Source organism: Sciurus vulgaris (assembly GCF_902686455.1).
Source record: "Sciurus vulgaris genome assembly, chromosome: 11".
NCBI classification, from domain to species: Eukaryota; Metazoa; Chordata; class Mammalia; order Rodentia; family Sciuridae; genus Sciurus; species Sciurus vulgaris.
This window is the reverse complement of record NC_136472.1, coordinates 27922808-27948296: the sequence shown is the minus strand read 5'-3', so window position 1 is coordinate 27948296 and position 25489 is coordinate 27922808. Positions and strand designations below refer to the sequence as shown.

The window sequence follows — 25489 nt, the reverse complement described above, 5'->3', positions numbered from 1 at the left end:
TTAAAGAGGAGGAGGATAAAGAGGAGGAAGACAAGCAAGATGGCAGAAGGATCGGGTGGGTCCCTCCATGTGCCAGCCAGTTGCCTGGTCAGATCTGGGGGCAGAGTGCACACCTGGGCTCAGGGCTCTCCAGCATCCCTCCCTAGGGGAGGCAGCAGAACGGAAAATAGAAAGACCAAGGCTCTTATCTGCACTCCATTGCTTCTTAGCTGTGTGATCTTCAGAAAATTACCCCACTTCTCTGAGACTCAGTTTTACCATCTATAAATGGGAGATACTGACACCTCAAAGTGCTCCATGAGAGTTAAATGGGATAAAATGTAAAGACTTCAAACTCTCCTGACCTGTAGCAAATGTCCAATAAAAAAGTAAGTGATTCTTCTTGAAGTTGTGTCAACACTGGATCTTCTCCAACCTCAGAGCTATGTAGCCCCTTGCTCCCCTTTAAGTGGAACAAAAATGTCCTAGGAGGCACAGGGTTCTGAGAACAGCCCACCCATTCATTCATTCAGTTATCCGGCAACTTTTCCGAGAGTGTCCTCCACTCGCCAGGCTGGAGGAGCGTATTGGACAAAGGGAGGGGTCCACGGTCCCTCCAACGCCCAGGCGGCACCAGGCAGCTGTATATACAAAAGCCAGTAAGATAAAGTAGGGTGTAGAGAGAGAGAGAGAGACTTTCCATAGGATGCCAGGGAAGATCCGTCTGGAAACAAAGCATTTCCATACAGACCTGCAGAAGCGGGGCAGCCAGCGAGCTATGTGGTTATCTGGGTGAAGCACCCCATGAGGGACTGGCGACAAAGTCCCCAGCAACAGCACGCCCCTGTGAGAGCAGCAGACACCAACTACTATTGGGCTCAGCTTGTGAGAGGAAGCCACCCCATCCATCAGGGAGAACCATGAAGGGCTCACAGAGACCAAGGCACTGAGATCGACCTTCCAAGAATGGTTGGCATTTTAACAGGCTTGATGGGGCAAAGGGTCTCACCCCTCACATTTTTGGAAACGAGCTCACCACCCTCACACACCTCTTGCATTAATGGAGAGGAAACAGAGGCCCAAAGTCACACTACCAGTTAGTAGTGAAGTCAGAACACAAACCTCTCCCCTTCGGACTGGTCAAGTATCTGTTAACAGGACAAACATTTAACAGGTCTCTGTTATTCAGAATAGGAGTTGGTCAGTGCCCTGGGGAGCCTGCCAGCTTTCTGGGGGCAGAAGCCCATTTCTCAGCAACCTCAGTACTCCCCCAGAACCTGCCAGAGCCCTAGAAGCACAGGAAAAGAGGATGAGCCGTGTGGCCTTGGACTTGAACCTGGACGTGCCCGCACCTCCTGCCCCCTGCCGACCCAGGCATTCTGCACCAGACCCTTCTGGGCACATGTGCAGAGCAGGGGGTGATCGCACCCAGACTTAGCAACCCCTGCCCAGGAGTCCCCCCCCCGAGTCCTACTGCATCTTCTTCGGAGTCTCTGAGCATCCCAGCTGCCAGGCAGCTGGGCATCTGTGTCACAACTCCACAGAAGTGCCACACACGGTGATTAATACCCTATCTCCTAGCAAGTAATTATAATTAATGCCGAATATCAAATCAGGAAATCGGGCATTATTAGGAAGAATTAGCTATTTATTTTCATTTTATGCTCTGCTTCCCCACCCCATGCACACACCACCTCCTCCATCTCCACCCATGCCCAGCACACCTGCAGTGCCCCAGCCCCAGGTCAGAGCTGGAGCAGAGGGGACATGCGCAGTAAGCACCTATGTCCCAGGCCCTAAAGTAGCCCAGGATCACAGTTGCTGCTCCCGGGGAGCTGATCCTCTATTGGAAAGAAGGCAGCTCAGACCACTGGTGGCCGGGAGGGAGGCACCCCCATCCGCAGAACAAGGAGCCCGAATTCTGCCCCAGAGTGAGGAAGGCTTCCAGAGGAGGCAGCATTTGAGCCGGGCCTGGAAGGACGGGAGGTGGTTTTCCAGGCAAGCAAGAGGGGAAATGGCGCTCCAGGCAGAAGCCCTAAGATACAAGAGAACATGACCAAGGAGCCAGCCCAGCAGAGAGGGGACGGGACAGCCGGAGGCTGGGCGGGCAGGGCACCCCATAGGGGCCTGGGGCAGTTAAGACAGACATTTAGGTAAGCCCAGTCCAGGAGCCAGTGTTGGGGACAGGAGCGGTGGAGACGGGCTGAGCGCACACGCGTGGCCAGGACGTGGGGTGGCTCAGCACTGGCGCTCCTGCGGCGCCCCTGCTCCTGGCGCAGGGGCCTCTGGCCATGGGCGCACTCAACCTAATATTTATGGGATATAACTTGAGGACCAGAAAAAACGTGGAGCCAAAAACGAGGAAGAGCTGTGAAGGCCACAAGCTGCACGAAAGCAGAGGCGACAGGGACGTACACTCCACAGATCGGCATTTGATGATTAGGTGACCGCCTCGATCAGCAACCTGGCTTCAGAAAGGAGAAGCGTGCGTGGCAGCAGGTGGAGCCAGGAAAGCCCGGCCAGCAAGGAAGTTCTTGCATCTTCCTGGAGGCAGGTGGGGCCGATGGTGCAGATGCCCAAGGAGACAGCCCAGCCCTGGTTAGGGGGAGGATGCCTGGATCACCCTCGAGGGAGGAAAGGATTTGGGAAAGAATCTGAAGAAAGGACCAGCAGAGAATCAACACAAAATTAATGAAAAAGAGCCCCCAAGTGTCCACAGTCCTTGCCCTGCTGCTTTGTCTCAGGTAAGGACAAACAAAAGAGGGTCCCCCCCCACCCCGCCCCCCGCCCCAGGGTCATCATGATGGCCTCTAGCGTGGAATTCTCCAATCCTAATCACAACAGATTGAAGAAGGAACTAATCCAGCAGACTTGCTTCAGGCAGCTAGACTCAGATGCAGAAGCAGTGTCTTGAGAATGAGGACGTGTGTGAGCATCTAGAAGGTGCTACAGGGCCTCGCCTGGGGGTGGAGGAGCCTGCGGGCACCGCCTATGGGAGGTGATCTCTGGTAAACACTTGGAAAGCCAGAGTAGGGCGGACTTGACCTGGTTTCTCTGGAACCACAGAGCCTCTTCCCAGCAGGAAGGGCCACAAAATCCCCAGGGACAAAAATCCCCAGGGACTCTGACATCATCCTCACTGCTGATGTCGCTGCTTTAAGGTCTCACATGCGTGAACTGTTTACAAGGGTTCTGATAAGACCCCACCGAGTCACCAACGCAGGCTGTCGGAAAGCTAGGGGCCCATCTTCAACTTGCACGTCAGGGAGGCGGGGGTCTCTGTCCTAAGCCAATGTGCCTCTGATCTTAAGGGCAACTTCGGCCTGTGCTTTCGAGTGCAGCTTAACTACCTCGCGGCTCCACTGTTAAGCCTCCAAGACCTTAGTCCGCAGATATCTACCTCCGCTCCTACAAGGAAAGCGTCATCTCCATTTTTCAAAATGAAGAAGCATGCTCAGAGAAATGAACCGGCTCCAGCCAGGCCTGCCCTGGGGCCCCAGGCCAGACACCTCTGAGGATCCTACTTGCCCCTGGGGAGGTCTAAGTTGCAACCACCGCCCATACTCTATTCTGGATGAAAGATCACATAGAGCCCATTTTGAATTGGCAATGGTTTTGCCCAATCAAAAAGAAAATCCACTTTCCGGGGTAGATACCATTTAGCAAAATGCTGTCCTAGCCTTTCATTTTAGATCCCTCCAACCAGGGTGCAGGCGTCCAGCCTTGGAGTACCCTGCATTTTAGAGCCTGTCCCTCCTCCATTCTTTTCCCCCCCACCCCTGACAGGCTTGTGAAAGTGTTTTCTCAGATCACCCTGCTCCCTCCACCAGACCAACCCTGTCAACCCCCGCTCCCCGCTGCCCTGCTCACACCCGACCGGACCTCCATCTATAAAGAAAATAACAAGAACATATGATCCCCGAGCTTCTGCTCCAGACCCAAGCTGAGCTACACAACGATCCCCAGCACGACACTCACCACCTCTTACTCTGGTGTTCCTGCCAGACATCCTGGTTTGTTCTCCCGTCTACAATTCTCTCTCACTAATTATCTCTACCACCCTGGAATCAAGAGCTAAGACCAACGTGCAGTAGCAAGAATGAGACTAAAACCAGAAAGATAAATTGTCTGCTTTAAATGGGTAGAAATCTTCAGAGGGAAGGAGCAAAGAAGAGAAACCAAGGCAAGAGGGAAGCGGGTCTGGACGTTCCCCCAAGTCCCCGTTCTCGGGACCCCATTGCCAGGACCAGCTGATAAAAAAGCAACCTTTCTCATAAAGAGCTGCCAACACAAAGCAAATCAGCCCCTTGGGGAATCAATGATCTGGTTTGGCACCCAAAAAGAGACAGTGGCCCCGCTGCTGTGTATGAGGGGCCACTCATTTAGATCTGCCAGGACTTCCATTCCTCATCTGTCCACTCAAAATCGTCATCTCAGCCCTGCCTGCTTTCTAGGGTTATTTTGAGGCTCCACTGAGGTCTTGGATAACAAAGTGTTTTAGAGATTGGAAGAAGAAAACATCAACCAGGAAAAGGACATTACATATGCCTGGGGAGGGGGAGACCCCGGGGCTCGAGCAAGGCCACGTGTGCCCCTTCAGCCCTGCCAGGTAGCACTCATGCCCGTACCCTGGCCTTAAGACAGTCACCACACGGGGTAATGGGGCTCCACACTGTGTGCTTCCATATGGTGGAATGTCAGTGATCGGGCCAGCCCAGCCTCGATGCCACTAGCAGACTTACGGGACTTGAAAGGGCATGAACACTGAAGACAGAAGGACCCGAGTCCTCGCTACGCCTCTCAGTTACCCGACTTCTCTGAGTCTCTATTTCCTCATGTGTAAAATGGAGACAAGACGCCACATGGGTTGGGGTCTCGCACATTTGTAAGCATTTTATTAAACCACTGATGTAACGCGTCTGCATGAATGGAAGATGTTCCTATTAGTAGTAATAATGACAAAATAATAAGAATCCCCCCTTTGCTCCCCCCTCGTCCCTGAAGGTGAGAAACCTGCCACCCACCTTACTACAGGCAGAGCCGTGGCCCTCGGCAAGCTCAGCGAGCATGAAACCGAGCAAGAACAGGGACATGTCTGCTCCAATGCTGATGAGCCTCTAACCAGGAGAGAAGGGGCGACCGGCATTCCTGTGCTGGTGACGGGGAGGGCCGCGGGAAGCTGACGTCCCAGCCCAAAAAGCCAAGAGCCTCTGCCTGGCAGTGCGGCCCCTGCGGGGAGCTCTGTGAGCCCACGGAGACACCTCCAGCCCAGGACTAACCCACTCCAGCGAGGTCACTGCCCAAAAGGGCGGCATCAAGACCACAGGTTGGGAAGGGTGAGCAGACTCGATTCCAGTAAGCCCTAAGAGATGGTCACCTTGATCTGCAGGGCCCACTCTCCAATGGACAGCGGGCAGGCGACAGTATCAGCAGAAAACTAGCTTGCTGACGCTCTGGAAGAGGGTCTGGCGGAGCAAGTTCACACTGACAGGAGGCAGTGGAGGCAGGAAAGCAAGCGCCTCCCGACAGCCCCGAACAACAGGGGCGGCAGGAGGCGCAGCGGGTGCGTCGGTCCCGTCCGATGGTGGACATAAAGGCAGACAAGAGGAGAAGGTCAGCGGTGCTTCTCAAGCCCCAGCCTGGGCCCAGCACCCCGAGGACTGCGTCTCGCCATTTCGCAAGAGAACAAGACTCAGGCCTTTCCCTAAAGGACCCCATTAACTTTTTTTTTTCTTTGCTAGTTTTTAAACAAATCAACGAGAAGGACCATTTTGTCACTTGGACACCGGCCCCCGGTGAAGAAGACACTTCCAAGGCTCTGCGTGTGGTCCGGCAAGCCGGGTTCCCCTGAGGCTTCAGATACTGGTCTCTCCTACTTCACCCCTTTACTTTTACCTATGAATGTTCCACTTCTTGTCTGTGAAAAGACACGTTCTTATTAAAATCTTCAATGCAGACGCAGATCTCACATGACCCTTTAAAACTAGATAAGGGCATGTTTGTAAAGAACAAACACCTAGGTTCTAAAATGCAGGGTCTTTCTCAAACATCCTACACTTTTCATCAGCTCACCCTGAATTTCAGTTTGGAATCAAAGCCTTGCATATCATTACCTTAACCCTGAACTTGACACAGTCGCCCATCCGCTCCTTCTCTCTCAGAGGAAGCTTCTCTCTCTTCCTCTCTCTCTCCATCCCTTTGAGCCTCCGCCTCCCTCCCGCCCCCCCCTCCCACCAACAGTTTAATCCCCCTGCTGAGGCTGTTCAATCAGAGGGAAACCCTTGAACTTCCGGCATTTCCAAAGCTCCTGTTTCTTTCTCCCCCCAAAAAGAACAGCAGGGTGCAGAGCATCCCCCACGCCACCCACCACCGCTCCAGCCAGAAGGCGCATCTGCCCCTCACCAGTGGCTGTTTGGGGGCAACCCCTGCCCTGGCTCCATCTCTCCTAGAGCTTCACCAGGCCGGGCCTCCCCACCCCAGTCATCACCCCTGGTACGAGACTGAGCTTCGCTAAACACCACCTTGTCCAAAATGGCGTCCTGCGTCTCCCACTACCTCCATCCCAAATCTAAAGGCCCCCGTCCCCGCAGTGCCTTGTCATCGCCGAGCCTTCAGCGCCCCCGCCTTGTCGGAGTGCGTCATCCTCTGTCTTCCTTTCTTCCAGACTGCGAGCTCCTTGAGGGCAGGACTGGAATCTCAGCTGGAGGAACGAACACTCAGCGTTAGAAGGACGAGTGTTACATCTTTTTCAGATTTTCCCATATTCGAGGCTGAGGGTTCCCCTAAGAAGGAAAGGACCTTTGTGTCTTATTTCCAAAGATTCCCACAATTGGAAAGCGCCTGCCTCCAGTGGACACTCATCAAATACACACTGAACAAACCATGTCTGTGGTTAGAATTTCCCAGGCTGGTCGGTCACTTCCTGGCTTGGGCGCGCATCACCTACGACCTCGTGTCCCCTTGACTAGCTCAGATTTCCAATAAGCCCCTTCCACTGTCTACAACAGCCAGCCTGTTTCCATGGGCTCGTTGACCGCTGTAGTCAGAACGGGGCTCTGCGTGACACCCTCGTCTCCTGCTCTGACGGCCTGCGTGACTGGTGACACCATCAGACATGTGAGGGCAAAGGATTTCTGTAGAATACTTAGGCGAGGTCCTCGATCCCTTATGTGAGATAGCACAAGGGCCACGTGATCAATGCGTGCCCTCCTCCCTTCCTTACATGGACACACAAAACAGTTTCAACCAACTTTCTAGCGGAGTCCGATGTCCCTTCCCATCTGTGCAAGCGCAGCCTGCTGAGCGCAAAGAGATGCCTGTGGACACAGCACGCACTGAGGACCCACGTGGCAACCCAGGCGGGAAATGGTTGAGGTCACCCCAACTGAGAGGCAAATTGAAATTCTCAACGGCGTCCTCAAACGAGCTTAATCAAAAGGAACACAAGTTGCATTTACCAGAGGAAGCAAACCAGAAAGAGCCACGAGTGGCACCAACTCCCCCGTTAACACACCCTGGTCAGTACTGTGCTGCGCTGGACCTCTCTCCGTCAATGCCAATGGACTGATTGAACATTTTTGTCTGTTGTTCACCTTCCTCTCAAGCCAGACTCAAATGCTTCCCCTGAAGGATGCTTAATTTCGGGCTTCTCAGCATCCTTAAGCTGTTTGGTTGATATGCAAAAATCACTAAGAGTATCGTTTCAAGAAGCAAAAGACCAAGGAAGCTAAGAATGCTAGCATTTTCAGCTCATGAGCGTGAGTCCATTCCAACCGAGAAGTAGCAGTGGTGGTCATTTAAGACTTTGTTACCAAGAATATACAGATGCTTTTGACCATGAATTGTAAAAGGAGAAGACAATGTGACCTCTACAAAGGCACTGTTTGCACTGCTTTGCCAATACATTCAACATTCACCTGACAAATTCTATGCATCTGCTGAGTTATTCATTGAGCACTTACTATGTACTAAGTGCCCCCTGCTGGGACACAATGGAACACATGAAAGAGTGTGAAGACAGAAAGGAGCCAGATAGTGCTGTGTCGCATGAAGGACACAGGACACAGCACCTGGGGTTACAGAGGACTGGAGGAGAGAATGCCGGGATGGGGCTGGAGGACTCCAGGGATGGGGAAGTTTCTCTGAAGAGGCAACATTTGAACTAAGGTCTTTAATGTTGAGAAAGATCCAGTGCAAAGATCAGAGGAAAGAACACTCCAGACAGAAGAAATAGCCGATCAAACATCCTAAGGGGACGATACTTGGGGAGTACCTGAAGGCTGGCGTGCACAGAGCAGAAAGCACAGGCAGTTGGTGAAGCCAACAAGATCAGCTGGGAGGCGTTAATGACCCACCTCTTAGGCCCTGGCAAGGGGTTTGGATTTTATTCGAAACACAGAGGACAGCCAGAAAAGGCTGTTGAGCAAGAAACCCAGCAGAATTGGATTTACATTTTTAAAGGATGGCTCAGCTGTTGTGCAGAGCAAGCTCAAACGCAGTGAGGAGGCACCCTGTGTCTGGGCGAGCAACGGCAGTGAATTTGTCCAGGGATGGTTCACGGCAGAGCTAATGAAGAAACAGTCGCGAATGCACACTAGAGGCAGCGCCCACAGGCCTCCATGGATTGCAGGGCTGTGAAGACAGCAGATAATTCAGAGCTGTCCACATCAAGGGTTGTTCCAGTTTCCAAGTTCCAAACAATTGTAGGTTCCATTCCTGAAGTCGGGGAGACGGCAGCAGGGATACTTTGGGAATGGAATTGGGGAAGGAAATCACAAATTCTGCTTTAGACATGATACATATGAAATGCCATTTAGACAAGCGGTTAAAATTCATTGTGGATCTCACAGGAGAGTCAGAGGCCGGAGAGAGAAAATCGGGGGGTCTTTCATTAGCATGTGAGCTGGAAACATGAATCTGGCTGAAATTAGGGGAATATAGAAACCAGGGGGGAAACGCCCCAGGACCCAGCCTAGCCCAGCAGAGGCCACTGAGAAGCGAGAGTAGTGTCACCAGCAGAGAGGAGTGTCTCCCAAGTCCAGGTCCAGGAGGACAGGATGGTAATGAACACCAGGCTCTCCACACTTACCAGCGCTGAGGGTCCCGGGCAGCGCCTGGGGTTACAGGGACGAGCGGGATACAGCCCTGACCCTCAAGGAATTTACAGTCCAGGGGAATGAGGGAGGACACCCAGGGCATGAGGCACTTAAATTTCGTTTCTTGGCAGTACAGATTCTGATTTGACTACAGCAACACTGGAAAAAAGCAGAATACAGACCACTTGAAAAAGAAAGTAAAAGCTACAAGACAATGGTGAATCCTCCTGCTTTATGTGCAGATCAACAGATTCTTAAACACAGCTAAACCTAGGCTATGGCACAACCTACTGGCTACTGAATTTGTATTCTATTCAATTTCTAAGAGGTTTTAAGCCTTGGAAGAAAGCCTTACAAGAGAGGGACAATAAGCTCCTGGTGGCATTCGTGTCCCCAGCAAATTGAGGTTGAGAGAAAAGGATGCCATAGCAAGTCACACCTAATGGTACCCTGTTGTCCCCTCAACACCAGTAAACAGCCAAACCTGTTAGAATAATGATCTGAACCTGCCCTGAAGGCAGATGGTGGTCTCAAAGGAGCAACACCTTGAGGCTCTCTGGAATTGAACTCAGGCAACAATACTGAATTTTCTCACTAGTAAGAAGAGGGGGGTGGCAACGACTTGTGGGTGTATTTCTGACATCAGAGACGGCTGCCCTTCAGCCAACCCCTGCATCCTCCTGTCCCGGGCCCTGCCCCTGTGCCCTCACAGAAGCCACACCAGTCATCACAACATCAGGAGGCCCAGAGTTCTAAGGAAAGGGCCCAACTCTCTAAGCTAACACTGCCTCTGGCAAAGAGGATTGCATTCAAAGTCCAGATTACAAACACATTTAGAACTGGAGTTTTCTGGGGTTCTCTGGATCTAAAAGTAGCATCTCCCCAAGGTAGAAGTGAGGTATTCATTTGAACCACAAGCCAGGAGGTCGGATACTGACAGGTCGCCTTTTCCTTATTGGCGCCATATTGGATATGTTGGCCAGAAAGACAAAGTAATTGTCAGAGAGAGAAATGTCCACCAAGGAGCAAAAGGTCAGAGGAGAAAAGGAGGAGGGAAGGGAGAGGAACCATTGCATCAGGAACATATTTGTACTAAGAGAATATTTCTTGGAGATTAATTTTGCATTGTAGCTTTTAGTATTTCTCCCACCCCAGTTTCAACCTAGCAAATTTAGGCTTTTAATAAATCTTTGTCTCAGAGATATTGTAATGTCAGAAAGGTGGAGCAACTAAAATGACCTATCACTGGGGAAAACCCAATCCACTCAGTCCCTCCTGCTGCGAAGGAGGTGGGAAAAGCAAGTCTCGGGAAGGGCAAAGTCTAACATGCTCTCAGCAAATAGGACCCAGGCTCCCTAGCAAGACACTAGGGAAGTGCCAAAAGCTAAGAAAGAAACAAGAAATTTCATCCCCTTCCCTCTGCTTTTCTTCCTTTCCCTTCCCAAGCATGGAATGGAAGAAGTCACCTTTCCTGACCCAGGCATACTGGTGACTGATGACATAAACCTTCAGTGCCTTGGAATGTTCCTCCACTCATTCCTGGGACCCCAGCAGCAGCTACAAAGAATGACTAAAGTTGAAGTTCAAAAGTAAACTCATCCATGTCACGTACTATTAGATGGCCCAAGCAACTAGTTAAAAACTCTTACTGGGCTTAAAGACCAGCCACCGCCTCCATTCAACATTTCATGACTTTCACAGACCATCTGGTAAAAGCTGGCAAACTGCGCCTGAACTGGGGAGGGAAGCGCCTTCATCTTTACATCCCTTCCTAGGAATCTCGAAGGGAAAAAAAAGGACACGAGGAGGCTAAAGACTTCTCTTTCCTGCCTCCCTCCACGTGGCTTTCCCTGATCCCCATGCCCTACAGCCTACGACTGGTTCCTCTCTCATCTGAACTCTGGTTGGCCGCTTCAGGCTGCACCTGGCTGGTCCCTTTGGTGGAGTCATTAAATCCCATAGTGCATTGCAAACTTGTTATTTTCTCAGTCGGTTTCCAAGAAAGAAGGTTGCTATCAACAAGTTCCTAAGGAATTGGTCTTTAAAGCTCAACAGTAACTTCATTCCTTTGCAATAAGCAATTTGAAACTCAGGTTATCTACAAAGGACATGCCCTTCTTGGCCAGGCAATAAAATGAAGGGACCAGAGTAGAATATTGCTTGGTAAACACGATCAGACAAGAGAAAATACTGTCTTGTCTTAAGGATATTAGCATCAGAGAGATAGATATGCTATCCTCCCCTGGGATATATATTAGGGTAAAACTTTCCCATCAAAGGGTCACACCACACTAACCAAATTTCATATTTTGATAGGGTGAACAAGATTAAGAACAGTAGTCATTAAGAACAATGACATATTATATACCTTTACCAACTAAGTATGCAAAAACGTGTCTGAAAATCCCCACACTAACCAGACAGAAGTTTGTACAGTATGACAAGATTGACTAGGTCTGTCTACCCATCACTGCACAATTAACCAGAGTCCTATTCTGCCTGACTCCATCCCATTCAACATTTTTTTAAATGATGGAAACAAAGACATAAAAATAGTGCCCCTCAATAAATGCTAATATCACAAAATAGAGAGACGTAGCTCATATTGCCTGACTGGATCAAGACTCAGAAGTATCTCAATCGATCGCATGTTAATCTAAAAAGATGAACTTTACCAAGGATGCTTGGCAAATCCTGAACAGAAATCAAATTATTTAAGGATAAAATAAAGAACCTCAACAACTGTGCAAATTTTAAGAAAAATGGGCATATAACAGAAATCTGGGTTTTTATTGTCTACAACTGCCTTGGGCTGCAGCACCTGGGTAATGATTTAACTATACACACTGTGTCCAGCTGAGCACCCTGCAGTACATTTACAAGGGGCATCAAGAACCTACAGCAAGGGCGGGGGGGAGCGGCAAGTGAAATAGCAGAAGGACTTAAAAACACATTCTATGAAGAATGGCGTGGGGTGGGGGATGATTAAGGAGACAAGAAATTTTACAATAACCAATGGAGAGATCTGTTTGCCTGCTCATTTTGTATATTTATATGGAGGAGACATTTGGGTCCTTAAAAGGATGCTGAAGGCTGAACTAGAACCCAGGGATCCTAGTTACAAGAAAGAGATTTCAGTCCAACACAGCGATGGTTTGAAAGAATCACAGCTATCTCACAGTAGAAGATTCTGCCCTCTGAAGTCAAAGGCTCTCCACGACATCTGCTCCCTGCCAGGAGGAGGCACGCCAGTCCCCCACATGCAGCTCAAACACCAGGCAGCAAGCTTCCTGACAGAACCTGAAGAACTATGCTGGGCAGGTGGACCAAGTCAACCCTGCCTGGGTCCCGCGTTTGGGCCCTTGGCATTGCTCCTCATGGTCATTTCCACCAACACTGGTTTCAGTAGGCAAAGTCACACTTCCTCTGCTTGGTCCTCAAGAGAAAGCCAAGACATTTTTATTCTGTCCACCATTTATTAAATGGAGTCTTATCTCTGAACCTCAGTCTAATGTGTCATCTCCAGGACCAGCCCCAAGGCTGAGGCTGTCAAACACCCAAGGCATCGGACAGCTTCCAGCCTGGATCACGGCTGTCCAAAGCCTGGATGCCAGCCTTGCCCATTACGTTAAGAGCCACGAACATAACTCAGTTCTAGTGAGCCGGACTTTAACTCACCTCCTATATACCAAGCACCGAGGATACAAAAACAAACAGCCCTTGCCCCCAGAGAGCTCCCAATGTAGCAAAGAAGTCATCGCATCAGTAACCACTAATAAGGGCACGTGAATGAGATATCAGGATACAAAGTGCCGCTGGCATACAGGAGTAGGAAAAATCGAAAATTCCTTCCTGGTGTGGCATGGAGAGGGGTCCCAAGGTAGACTTCAGAGGACATGGCACTTGAGCTAGGTTTTGAAGGATGAGTAGAATTTTGTCACTTAGAAACTGTGAAGGAGAGGAAGGCATTGGTACCATTCCCTGCCAATAATAGTCTAAGAAACGACCTTGAGTCTCGGGACTCACTAGTCCAGTGTGGCCTGAGCTGCTGGCATCTGTACAACTGCCCAGCCCTTATGAGTCTGCTTGGTCTCCACGTAGGAGCCATTGAAGGGAGCCTGTGTGCTGTCAAAGCAGAAGCCATGCAGCAGGCGAGGGGACTAGATTGAGATTCTTAGGTCCCAACGCTGGCCAGTCTACTGGCAAGCACAAACCTAAGAACAAGCTCTGTTCTGAGATTATATCTTTGGAGGTCAAGTTCTAGCAATGGTTCTTCAGAGCCACTTTTCACAATCTGACCCCAAAAGAACAATGTTTCTTATGAAATTGGATCCTTCCTCCTTTGGTGGCACTAAAAGCTCTTTCTTGAGTAAAATGATAGTGATGGTAGATCATATATAGATTTTCCACATTTTGACAAAAAAAAAAAAAAAAATGTTCGTCCTCTGAACTTTGGAAAGGACATTTCACATCTACTGGTCAACTCCTCTTTGCTGCAGTCACGACCACCCTGTCCCACAGTCAGATGATGTTTCCCAGATGACAGATTGTTGTGGGGTGACATGGCAACTGTGGGATTCCTGACAAGCTGGGGGCCTTCCCAGTTACATTTACAACAGGTAACAACTCAGCTCTCAGCAAAGTGGTCAATCCGAAGAGATCATACAGGTGGTGAATCATCTGGTACCCATGAGTACTAATCATCTTGCATTTAGGTCAAAACTCTTCTCTGTCACACTCCTGTTGGACGACAGCAGGCTCACGCTCTCCTGGTGGCCTTAGGGCTTTGACCTCCAACTTTCGCACCACCTGGAAAGTCATCCTCCCCCTTCTGAGTCCTCTGGCCATGCTAATGTTCTAGTGGAGGGGATCAGGGGTCCTTCTTGCCAGACTTCAGGCAAGGACTTAAGAACCTTCTGGGGAAGAAGTCGCTCAGCCCCAGCCTTGCACTAGGCTACCTTGTCTGGGCGCCCTTCTCTTTCCTGTCTCCCACCTTCTCTTTCCTTCTCCCTTCCCCACGTCCATGCTGTCCCCACTCCTAATAGGGGCTACTTATCAAATGTTCTATTTCTCCCTTCGAATTTCCATAGACCATTTCATGCCCCACCCTCTACATTTATGGTCCCCTGTTCCACACTAGGAGCTAATTTGGGTATTTACCCACATGGAAATTCAACAAATAATTTAGTTCAATACAATGAATACCTATTTATTGAGCTCTTACAATATGCTAAACATCTAGGACACAGGGATGAAAGAGCCTGTTTCCTGGCCTGGGGGGGCTCAGAAAGACAAGGGAAGAAGCTGTCTTCTACCTGTCTCTGACTCAGAAATTCCATCTTCTATTCCTCTTTTCCCACACAAACCCGCGTCCCATGGGTAATTAGTAAGACAAGTAATAGGTTTTCATGAAGAAGCTGCCTCTTGCAGACTTGCAAAGTTTAGCAAGAATGCTGGGATACAATTCCCATTTTTGTTGCTGTTCCTTTGCACCTTTAAAAGGCTCTGAGGATGAGGTAAATATAACTCAGAATCAACAGCCTCCCCTTGAGGAGCAGCTGATATAGACAGAGGGACTTGAAAGACTTCACTCCTGGGTAAGTGCAGTCTGTTCTTGTCTCAGTCTGGTTTTCTCTCCCTCTTCTAGTTCACTTGATTCTTTAGCCCCATCACACGGGAACAAACCTTGAGAATCTATGAAAGGTGTAGGCCAGGGGAAAGAGGACTCTTTTCACGCCCCAGCCATAGGGATGGGTTTCCAAGACAACACAGGAACATCTTGGCCGTGTGACACTTTCACCTGGAGACTTCTGCTTCTTGACTTGTGCCTTTCAGAAGAGGGTTGTCCCATGCATGGACAAGTCTTCACTGACCATCTCCAGCAGAAAGACCCAGCCCAACCATTTACCCAGTCTGCAAGATATCCTCACACCATGACCCCCCTTAACTAACCCCAAGGCCTGCCATCTTGACTCCTGGTCTACCAAAGGAAAACATGAACCGTTCTTCCTCCCAGCCACCCTTTGGCATGTTTCTTATTTTTATCTCCGATATAATTATTAACTACAGAAAATTCACACCCCAAACTCTTTTCTCTAGACAAAAAGCTACCCAAGCCTTTTGCTACCATGCTGTATTTGTTTTACTAAACTCCACAATTCTAACACCAAAAATCTAAAGAGAGCTACACAGAAAGGCAGAGCCAGGGTGGCAAAGAAATCCAGAAGGAGCTAGCAAAGGAGGGATAACCAGGCGGGCCCACCGAGGGGGCTAAGAAACAGGGAGACATACAACAGCTGTGCGCTGGTGGCTCGACTCCCTTGTAATTAGGCTCTGGGTTCCCCAGACGCTGCCTCCTGAACTTTCTGTCAGGATCCAGGGCCCACTGGAGGAACCTGGTGTGAAACGCAGAGAGAGGGGACCTAACTCGGCGCCCTGCCACTCTTGTCTCCCTGTTCCTCAGACTTGCTCCTCCTGCACTGCTAGAGCCAGGGGCCGGGCCTCCCCCTCCCTTTCTTCCTTTCCTTTTGGCTGCTGACCCCGGCCCTTCCCCACATTCTAGGCTCTGCCTTTCACAGTCCTCTTTTCTGGGCCACCCACAAAAAGTGCAGGTGTTCCCTCTGTTGTATAATAAACCCCAAGAAGACAGAAAGGAAGCGTCCCGCCAGGGCATACCATAGCCCCTACACCCCCCTTCAAGTGCCCAGAAGCCACGAGTAATGAACCGTGACCACGTTCAGGCCCGCGTCTGTGAAAGCAGACGCTTTCTCCAGGCCGCGAGGATCGATCTGGAATGCAGTGAAGACAGTCCCCCACACGCTACAGGCCTCAAAATGCTGTAACGGTGCTCTGTGAATTAGCAGAACCGTTTCAGATGGCACACGAGCAATGGAAAGGACTTGGCCCTCACCGTCTCCAAGACTGTGCTCGATCTACTTGAACCTCTCTTCTCTCTCCCAACCCCACAACCTCCCTGGACATGTTTCCCCCTCAGGAGAGCATGGAGAGTCCAAGAAGTGGAAATGACGCTGGGGAATTCCGAAGAGCCCTGGCCAGTCCCTCAGCCTCAGTGGCCATGTGGGGTCCCCAGGTGGGGTGGCCCCGAGATGATCCCTAGTACTTCCTACCATTGCATTGATCTACCTGCTCAGAGCGCCCTGCCCGTCGGCCACAGGAAGACCAGACATCCCTCTGAGTGCCCCCAGAAGGCTTGCTGGGGGACTCTCCTGCGTGGACCCTTCTAATACTTTCCTGACAAACTCTGGAGACCCGCCAGGTTTGTTAGTTACAGCAGCCAAACACAGGCACCTTAGACTCCAGCCTGCTGAGGGCCGCCTGTCCCCTGCCCCCACCTCAGGACACGCCCTTGCCCCAGGGGCTCCGTTTGCAATTCCTGACTCAAAGGCTGCTTCTGCTCCTCGGCAAAGCTGTCCCTTTCCTCACCGTTTCCCCTGGCTGGTGACTTGACCTCATCCACCCAGTTATCAGAGAGGAACCAGAGGATGATAGGGAAGATTCGGGAACTCTGGAGAACTAGAGAAAGGGGGAAAAGAGGTGAAGAGTCTGCTTGCTGGGGCACCCCAGGGACCCAGAAGAGAGCAAGTCCTCTCCTCTCTTGCCCTCCCTAAAACGGTAACCAGGCTTTTTGGTAAATGTCACCCCCACCCACCATCGGACTCTTGTCCCACCAGTTCCGTGACCTGAGAACCTTCCTTGATCTGGAGTTGGCCTCACAGTACAGTGACAGCAGGCCTTCCGGGAACGCCCAATATTCCCCCCCGGGACTTCTGCCACCAGCCAGGCACATTCAGGCTGCTACTTCAGGAGTATGCCAAGTGCCAGCCTCCTCTCTGCTCCCTGGAAGCACGTTTTCCCACCCCAATTGAGAAGGGCCCTCATGTGCCACTGACAACTCCGCAGGCTCCCTGGCCTCAGAACTCCCTCACAGAGTGTCCTGGCCACGCTGGAGCCACTAAGACCTTGGTCTCTGACACTCATGTCCCTCACCTACTGCCAAGAAAAGACCCTCTGAAGCCAAGGACGCGTGCCCAAGAGCTCGCCAACATCCGGGAGACACACTCGAAGGGACCCCAAGACCCGGGGCAGCATCTGTATACATTCATTCTTTCATTTGTATGCCTTGTTAACATAAATAGCATGTGCGTTTAGATTTAACATTGTGTTCTCGTGTTTTCATTTTGGGGTTTTGTGGGGGCTTTTGAGGTCTAAAAGAAGTGAACTTTGTCCTTTGAGGAAAACTCCCTTTCCCAGGACTTGGGTTTTTCATTAATTCTGGAAAACTGTGAAGACTGGATTCTGTAACCATTAGGAGGTCAGGAACGGGAGGACGCTCTCAGAAGTCTTCAAAAGGGCCGAGGTGGAAACCCAGCCTTGGGCAGCATTTTCTAGCCTTTGCTGCTGACCTGCCCTCTCCACTGTCTTTCCCAACCGCAGCCTAACTCCTCACCCCACCGCTGAAGTGGCCCAACTAGTCAACCATGAAGAGGCCTGGGCAAAGCAGAGGTCCCCAAGACAGAGGGCCCTCCAAAGGGCGAAGGGGTAGGAGGGACAAGTATGAAGATGAGGTCTCCAGGCAGACTGGGGTTCCTGCCCCACAAAGAGGGCGGAGGAGAGGCCCGGATCAGGGGAGAACCCATTTTGCACAAGACCCAGATGAGAACAGCTTTGGGATCCAGTAGATCCAAAAAACTAATAGCAAAGCTTAGGATCACAGCACGCTGCCAACTGCACGCCTATCTTTCACACAGTCTGGTTTGGCTTTCTTTTTTAGTCTTTCATTTTCTTTAACAGTGCCTTTGGGGAATTCCAGTCCAGTCATGGATGGCTGCGGTGGAAGGGAATGCTCCCCTCCCAGGAATCGCCGCCTGTGTAGGAACTATCGCAAGCCACCCTGAGTCACTTCCGCTCCTCCTAAGTTGAGGGATCAAGCACCATACAAGTTGAGTAGCTCAGGAAGCCCGATGACTAGAGCAGAGGGCCCTAAAGAAATGGGGGAGCAAATGCCCCATTGAAAAGGAGTATGACCACTGAAAAGGACAAGCTACAGAAGACATGAGGTCATTGTCACAGAGGCTGTCTTTCCATCCAAGGACACGACCGTGGGGTCGCTCAGTCTTCTCCATCCCTGCCTGCTGTCTCTCCCTCCTCCTCCCCCTCTCCCTCCCTGCCACTCTCTCTGCTCTAGGACAGATGACAGACACCAGGGCGAGGAGGCCGAGCAGGATGGGGAGTCAAGTCTCACAGACAGGCCAGCTGCAGGACACGCCCAGGAAGAAGAGGGGAAGACAGAGGACCCACACGCCAGCTGCTCTACTGCCACCGTCTGGTTTCTCCCTTCACAATAAGTCCCCTCTGCATCCCCGACTTTGCCCTCAGTTCCTCAAAACCTCCTGACCATCAGACCTGTGGCCACTTCTCACGGATGGGGGGAAAGACCTCGGGCAAGGTCTGTGAGATCAGGGGGACAACTGCCTCCTGCCCCACTGGTCATTCCCCTTCCTCCTGGGACATTCCCCACATCTGGAGTCACCAAGAAAAGGCCATCACAGAGCAAAGCCATCTGCCCTCCCACTTTCTGTTGGGGATGGACTTCCTAAGTCCACTTAGCAGAAGTGAGTACCCCAGAAGATGAAGGCCATTCTTTGAAAGCCCGGGAAACGTTGGGACTGTTTTATGCAGCTTTGATGTTTTGCTAGAACCATCTCAGGCAAAGTGGGAACAGAAAGAGACGCCCTGAGACAACTCCAGGAGCCAGCTTGATGGAAGTCCACCTCCGGGTCTTCTCCATCCCATTGGCCCCGCTCCTGCCATCTATTTCCTCTTCTCCAGCTCTGACTCTGACCCTGCCTGTCTCCTGCGGGAAGGAAGAGCACCCTCCCACTCTATCAACAGTTGGCTTCAGGGCCCCTTCGCAGTAACTTGGTCCTTATTCCAGCCTCTTGGCTGGGTCTTTACTCGGTAGCACTTGCAGTCCCTAACAGGCTCCCTCGTTCCTATGAGCAAACCATCCAAGATCATCCTAAACTAGCCTCATCGAAGGCCAGTCCTGCTAACTCCCCACACACTGGTGATTTATCAGACCAAGGTGATGCCACCCTCACTGCCTTGGTGCCCCAGCTGCCCTGCCACATCCCAGGGTGCCAAATAGGGAGGCTCATTCCACAGCCATCCCAATGCATCCGTGACCCTTGATCCACAGAGATGAGAAAGGAGGGCAGCTTTCAGAAGCTGACTGCTTAGCTTTGGCTTCCCCAAGTGCCACACTGCCGGCCTCCTCGACCCCACGCCAGATCCGAGCCTCAGTGAGTAAGAGCATTAGGAATTGCTTGTGAGCACCAGAAAAACTTGGAAGAGTTTACATAAAAATGGGAAAAAGTGAATACTTTCTGGAATCTTGGAACATTTTCTTTGTACATTAGTAGAAACGTGTTCTGTGGAAAAGGAAATATAAAAGACTTTGAAGACGTGGCCACTGAGATAACTAGCTCAATTCAGGGCTGTCCCCCTCAGCAGCACCCTCAGTCCGTTTTCACGAGTGCCCCTCTTGCCTTAGTCCTTATCAACCTTATCTCTTTCACCTTCTCCGTATCTATCGCTCCCTCTCCCCCATACTATCTCCCAGACGGCTCCTTAGCCTGGGGAGCCTACTCCAGGAGGTTTTGCCCTTTGATTATTCCTGAAAGGTAGTTCTTTGGTTCCCCCATCCCTCAATAGATCTACATGAAGTATAATTTTGATAATCAAAATAATTCCTTGTTCTTTTGACATCATCTTCTTTCCCTTAGCCACTTTAGGTGTGCCCAGTCTGCACCCCCCACCTCCAACAAATGCCTCAGATTCAATGACTTGATAAAAGGGAGTAGGAAAGACCAAGGGAAATGGAGGTGATGTGGGTGGTTTTCTTTCTTCTATTCGGAACCTTTTTGAACCATACAGTATTGTCAGGAGTATTAGCCAATATGCACCCTTCCTGCCAAACAGAAAATGGCTTCCTTGTCTCTTAGGGGAGTCTTTCCCCCAGCCTCTCTAAGACACGCAGTGGTCCCTGAGTAAGTTGACACTTGTGACAATGATTGATAGGAATTTCCAATGGCATCTTGACTTTAACACCATTTCCTTCTCCCTGGAGAGACAACCGGTGAGCTCCTGCTCCAACCCCACCCAGCAACCACAACAGCTGTTGTCAGAGGCGACACTGCTCATCCAGAGCCTGCCCACATCACATCCCATTCTCATTCTCACCCGGACCCTCTTTCACCTCATTTCTAACAGGCCCCATTAAGACAGGCTTGACAAGGACCGTCTCTCACCACTCCTACTTATAACCTCTGGGTTCCCAGCTCTGGCTCATACCAACACCCTTACTCTTCAATTCAATCCTTCCCTCTCTTTCCCCCATGGCGGAGTGGCTTCCGCAATCCTCATAAGCCCAGGGGGGAGACAAAGAAGGCAACTGGAATGGCCTGTGTTCCTGGCTCTTGTACTGCCTCTCCACTCTTTCCTAGTCCATTTGAACTACCAGGCAGGTGCAGTCCCTCTGCTGTCCCCTCAAGAGGAGCAACAGGAATAATAATAGCTAGCACTTACTGAGTGACAACGATGTGCCAAGCATGTCTTCTGCTCAGCACTTCTGGAGCTCCGACTCGAAGTCCCAATAATACTTATTTTCCCTTCATACTTTCCATCTCTTAACTCCCTGTCTCATCTCCATCTCTCTCTCCATCTTCTAAAAAGCTATGTGGCGATCTGCTGCCATTTCTGCCAAGGACACATCGTCTCTGGCTGCACCTTTCAAAGACGGACTACTCCACCTCTGTGCTCCCACCGTCTCTACGGGCTCCAGGGAATCGACTCACAGTCCGAGCCTCTCCTTTCCCGGCGAGCCAGCTCTCACTGAGAGGCCCTTGCAGACAGCCCAGGGACAAGAACACCACTACTGCCCCACTTGTCTGCAGCCTGGCCCCTGATCCCTGAGCCTTTGAAGTCCCCATCAGTGACCCCATCATTTCATTCAGGTCCCCAAACCCATCTTGGCCTCAGTATTTCAATCTACAATCGCTTCAATAAACACCTCTAACTCCAGCCTTCTGAGGGCTGCCTACGTCCCCTGTCCCCAGTGCCTGGCGACCTTTCCTCCTCCTTGCCCACTCACTTTCCCACCAGCTTCTTAACAAGGTCCCCTTTATTAAGTGACTCATTCAATATGACACTCCTGTGGTCTCTGGGAGAGTTCATTTCTACTTTTAGACCCTCACATATATTCCTTCTTTAGGGGAGAAATTTGCCCTTCACCCTTTACTAAAAAGATGCTGGATTTTGGGTATGAAATATGGCTGAACGGATGTGCCTAGAAAAACAAAAAACCAAAAAACCGTTACCCAGGAGTCTCGCGATGAGAGAACTAGTGGGTAACTGCCACTTTGCCTCTGAGACTCATCATTCATTGGGCTATTGACCTGTCAATCACTCCGTCTGGGCCAATGAGCAGCACCGACCTCAGCGGAAATAAAGATTGGCGCACCGGTCTAGGGATTTGGGCCATAGGAGCCAGTGGAGCTGGACCTCTTACCCGCTCCTGGTGCGCTGTCACTTTAGACCTGCGCATCATGGACAGGTGGGCGCAGGAGGGACGGTGGAGTCAGCCGAGACCCCAGGCAGGGTGGGGCCTTTGGAGGGGAAAAAGGAAAAGACTTAGCGCTTATCATCGTAACATCAGGAAGGCCGCGCTGACCCCATTCTGCCCGCCCCTGCCGTTCCCTCCCTGCCCGACCCTGGGCCAGTCTCTTTCGTCATCCTGGGACTCAGCTGCATTTTCCCGAGGAGAGGGTTGCTTTCCCATGATCTCTCAAACCCTTTTCTATTTCCGAAGACACCGTGCCTCCAGTAAAGGAGGGCCCAGCGCAACCACGGGGCAGTGGATCGCAAAGAGCCAGGGAAGGTAGCTCTCCTAGCCGGGAGGGAGGCCCTCGACCTGAGGGTCAGCTTTGGAGGAGAGTGGGGATCGCCTCCCAGTGTCTTCCCGGCCGGGTCCAAGGGTCTAACAATATGTCAGTAATAAGCTATGGAGATTGAAGAGTCCCCGCGATCCCCATGTAGGGAGCGCCTTGATTCTTTCCTGTAGTTTCCTGATAGAGGATCCTTTTCTTTCTCTGCTCAGCAAGTTGAACAGGGATCTGTTCCCATAGTGAGCCCCCTGCCTTTTCTACTTTCTCCATTTTCTCAACATGGCCGCCTTCCTCCTTCACCCCATTCAAACACCTTAGAAGCTGACAATGACTGCTAGGTATTCCATTGGCCACCAGAGCACCATTTCCTGCAGCCCATAGGGAAGACAGAATAACTGGTTGGCAGCAAGAGGTGAGTGTGGGTAAGAAGAGCAGAACCCCTTCCCATATGCAGCCTCTCCTACCTCTTTTTCTTTTCTCGGTATTCTCCTCTCCAGCCCTGCCCTCCTCCCACCTCCCTAATCTCACCCGTGCTGCTCTAATTTCCATTCTTTCTTCCCTGAAATTCAGAGGAGCATAAGGATTCCTCAGGAAGGACTCCCAGCACCAGCTCTTCATTGTCTGCTCCACTGGGAAGTAATCAGCTTCCAGAAAGTTTGAGAGATTGCTTTTCAGCAAGAGGGCCTCACGTCAATTTAGAGGGATGGTCTGTAGTAAGTAAGTTGGCAAACATCATTTCTCTGACCCATGGGGTATCTGAATACTTGACAGTTGGCCCTTGTGAGTTCAAGGTTGTCAGCTGTGGGCATGTAATAAGTTTGTCCAGACTGAAAAGTACCTCTGGCTGCTTAAGTATCTGCCAAGAAGATGCTACTTCTCAAACCATCCATCTCCCCCACCAATTCTTCCCCCTCTATTTTTTTTCCTTCCTTGCTCCTCTTCTTAAACAGGATTCCTCTCTGGTTGGATTTTCTTTCTTTTTTCTTTTTTCTTTTTTTTCCTTCAGGCCAAACAAACCTAGAAAAGAGGTGGTGATGGTCTAGTCCAAAGGAGGAGCTGTAACCTGTGCTGTAGCCGAAGGAGCAGACGTTATCCTTTCCCTTGCTGGAGTAAACATCGGCCCTGCCTTCAAATGTTTTCTCAGTCACCTCCTAGGTACAGGCTTGTTCTCCTAGCCTACTACAGCATGGTCCTCCCAACTCTAACCCCCAAGCCCTCAGTGATTACCTCCACTACCTCCTACCCCCATGGCAGGTCCCTACAGAAGCAAAACATAGTCACCTTAGACTCTGGCATACTGAGACTAGGCCCTGATTCTATCAGCCTCACCTTCCCACCAGTGTACTATTTAATAAAAAATATTGTTAAAGAGCATTCATGGGTCTAAAGTACTGCATATTTATTGTTTGAAATGTGGCATCAAATTGTATTCTTGCAGCTTTCCCCTTTTTATTGTCTCCTTCCTGAGACCACAATGTTAGGGAGAGACTGAGAATGAAGGTTATATTAGTTTGGGGTTACTATAATGAAACACAAGAGGCAGGCTACTTTATAGGAAAAGAGGTTTCTTTAGCTGACAGTTCAGGAAGCTGAAAGTCTGACATTAGGTGACCCCATGGTTCAGCCTCTGGTGAGGGTCTCATGGCAGACAGCATCATGGTGGCAGGTCCTCTGAGAGGGAGAGATATCACCAGGCAGAAAGCCAAATAGCCGGGTGGGCCAGGCTTGTTCTGTGTATAAAAACTAATGCAGCATCCTGCATGAACTGCCTTAATCCCTTTGGGACCTCATCTTCTAGAAGTTCTGTCACCTCTCACATCACACTGAGGGCCAGGGCCCCCAACATGTGAGCCCTTGAGGAAGAAACTAAACCATAGCAGAGGTGAAGCTGGGGAAAGTGTGATGATGCCCATTTCTCAAGAGGGACAGTGAACTATGCTGCACACTCACAAGTCAGGTGCTGGGGGCGGGGAGTGCACATGCTTCTGTGCCCCCAACCAAGAAAATGGCTTCCTTGGGCACAGGCGACATGACTCAGCTGGGAGCATTTCCCTACTCCACTGGGATGTTACATGTCACACATCTGCATGTAAGAAGGCTTTTGGTGTTACAAAAGCCCTAGAAGAGTTACATTTGGGTTGGCTCATGTGGAGAACTATTAGGCAGCCATTAAAAATACAAAGATGATTTTTCATGATGGGAAAAAAAACATATCCTGGAAATGTACATGTAGTATGTTCATGATCATAAAAAGTATGTGCTTAGGAACTTACTAGAAAGAGAATGAAAATTCCAGAAGTCAGAATTATGGCTGATTTTTGTGTTGTTACGTTTTTTTTATGATTCACTGCATACATGTGTCACAACCCCAACTTGTAAAAACAGTTGGTTCTTCCCTGTTGAAAATGAAGATGCGAGTGAAACTCGCCCATTGGCCAGTGGAGTTGGAAGGTCCTCGGAGCCAGATCCTACAATTCTGCCTCTTGTTGGGAAGAGGCAGGGAGATTCAGACTTAACTGGAAAGCTACCTTGGAGGACGAGACCAGCTGCTCCTCCCTCGCCTCATCCCCACTCACTTCCTTTCTCTTACATCACTGCCATCAGCACGACAAGCATTCTGAGGGCGAGAGATGGGGCAGATGATTCGATTTTACCAAACCTTAGCCCTTGCCCCCATAAAACGCAGAGCAGAATCCCAAATTGATCATGCCCAGCTACTCGTACCTGGGACTCTGCAATTAGGTTTCTTTTTCTGGAATGCCATTCCCCCAGATCTCTGTGTCATTTGGGTCACAAATGTTACCTCCCCACAAAGTTCCTCACTTCCTTTGGTCCCTCTCCATCACATTTTTTTATTTTTGCAGAGCACTGATCCCTAACTAAAATTATATATGTGCCTGCCTGCTTATTGTCTCCTAGAAATTAAATTCTTCAGGAGCAGTGATCTTGTGTCTTGAACACATTGCCTAAAACACTGCCTGTCGCTAATTAAATGAGTCAGGCACTGTGCGATATATTTTCACCATGTTTTCTTATTTAATTTTCCCAAGAACCTCCAGTGGTTTCCAAGGTTAAGAACAGAGAGCTGAAGAACAAGTAAATGGCAGAGCTGGAATTAGAGCTAATTCCAGAAACACTTCCCACTTTGCTACCCTTCCCCCCATGTAGCCAACATGAGGTCGGTCTTGGAGACTGGAATAGTTCAAGGGCAGGACAGAAGGCAACATTCAGGACTGGTCTCTAGTCCAGAAAATTCAGAATAGTAAACAGTGAATAAAATATAGTCACAGGAAGTAGAGGGAGTGAAGAGCTGGAAGGGTTGGTTGTAATTCAGGATTTGAGACTACTTTATAAGCTTCTGATCTCTTTTATGTATTCCAGAAATAGAAATTAAACACCCCCTGGGGGTATCCAGTGACTAAGAACATCTCAGGTCTGGGTGTTCCCTCT

At 50.3% G+C, this 25489-nt stretch overlaps 1 long non-coding RNA gene across 1 annotated transcript; it reads left to right on the top strand.

The window, feature by feature from the left end:
* The first annotated feature begins 21612 nt into the window (after positions 1–21612).
* LOC306639310 lies at positions 21613–22739 on the top strand. Its single transcript, XR_013757611.1, has 3 exons — positions 21613–21708; positions 22358–22451; positions 22610–22739. It is a non-coding gene; the product is annotated as an uncharacterized lncRNA (long non-coding RNA).
* The last annotated feature ends 2750 nt before the right edge of the window (positions 22740–25489 follow it).